This window comes from Orycteropus afer, unplaced genomic scaffold (assembly GCF_000298275.1).
Source record: "Orycteropus afer afer isolate SDZICR_OR568_19922 unplaced genomic scaffold, OryAfe1.0 scaffold01142, whole genome shotgun sequence".
Classification (NCBI taxonomy): domain Eukaryota; kingdom Metazoa; phylum Chordata; class Mammalia; order Tubulidentata; family Orycteropodidae; genus Orycteropus; species Orycteropus afer.
The window spans coordinates 223,523-225,377 of NW_006922729.1; positions in this window are offsets into that span (position 1 = coordinate 223,523).

A 1,855-nucleotide genomic window follows, 5' to 3' on the forward strand; every position below is an offset into this window, starting at 1 on the left:
TAAATGCATTATGGTTATAATCTGTTAGAACAAACTACCTCATTACTATTAGAGATGACATTGCTTCCTTTATCTTTGTCATCACACATTAACATTTATTACATAGCTATATGAAGTTATGAATCTGCAGTAAAAAAATTGGTAAAAGTAAAAAAATTCACTCTTCCCATTTAAATTTTTACTCACTCTTCTCTATTCTGTTTTTCTAGAATTCAGTTAACTGCATTGTTGTTGTTGTTGTGTGCTGTCGAGTCAAACCCGACTCATAGAGACCCCTCCTTGGGTTTCCAAGGCAGTATCATTACGGAAGTAGGATTGCCCAACCTTCCTTCTAGGAGTGGGGAGTGGAAGGAAGGTTGGGCAATCCTACTTCCGTAATGATACTGCCTTGGAAACCGAAGGAGGGGTCGTGCATAGAACATTTTAATGTTCAAGGATACAAAATAATTAGGTTCAGCCTTCCAGTTTTAGTTGAATAGCTACAAATTCATTCTTCTCAGCTTCTTCAATAGTCTCTTGCACTTTACTTCATTTTCTTAAATGCTTAATTTTTTTTTCCTTTTACTGACAAGTTTTCAAAATAATGATTTTGTTCTTTAGCATTCTCCAAAATGGCCAATGAGAATTTTTAAAGTAAAAATTTAAATTTAACTATTTACACATACTTTATAATATGTTATAATTTATCATACCTGTTCTTATTATTCATATTTAAGGAATTCTGGAGGAGAAGGTGCTAAGCATTCAGCTGTGAACCAAAAGGTCAGTGGTTCAAACCCATCACCTACTCTGTGGGAGAAAGATGAGGCAGTCTGCTTCCATGAAGATTAACACCCTTGGAAACCCTGTGGGGCAGTTCTACTCTCCCCTAAAGGGTCACTATGAGGCAGAATTAACTCAATGGCAATGGGTATTTGGTTTTTCATTATTCTTACTGATACTTAAATTGGTCTACCTTTGGCCAATCCCCACCAGCTACTCCTCAAAGGAAGGTTGGGCAATCTACTTCTGTAGTGATACTGCTTCAGAAACCCAAGGTGGGGTTGATTGCTATGGGTCAGATCTGACTCGATGGCAGTGCATTTGGTTTTTTCCTTTGGCCAATCAGAGCATCTTTAAACTGACCTAGGAGGTGATCTAGCTTGGTGAATGTTCATTGTGTGCTTAAGAATGTATGTTCTGCTATTTTTTAGATAAAGTATTCTATAAATGGCAATTACATCCAGTTAATTTGTGGTGCTGCTCCATTCAAATGTAGCCTTTCTGATTTTGTGCCTGATGGATCTGTCAATTACCAATAGAGGGGTATTGAAATACCTAATTAGAATAGTGGTTTTACCTATTGTTACTTGCAGTTTGATCAATTTTTTTGCCCCATATGTATTGACTCTGTGCTTTTAGGCACACACACATTGTTATAGCTTCTTGGAGAATTAACTATGTTATCACTTTCTTCTTTCCTTGATAATTTTCGATTCTCTGAATTTGGCTTTGTCTTAAATTAATGTAGTTACTCCATCTTTCTTTTGACATCTTTCTGAATCCCTTTAGTTTTAATCTGTCTGTGCCTTTGAAAAGTAGGTTTCTTATAGATAACATATAATTGGACCTTGTTCTTTTTTTTTTTAATCCACTCAGATATTTTCTCCTTTCTAATAGGTGTATTTAGACTATTCACATTAAAGTGATTATTGATGTAGTTGGATTAATATCTACAATATGGTTCCTATTCTATTTCTTTTTGCTGATGACTGGTTTTTCTCTGCTGTTCTTGTTCTTTGTTTCTGCTCCTCCTCCTCCTTTTGTCTTCCAGTCTTTTTACTGTCTTAATTGTCTCTTAATTAAGCATTGTATA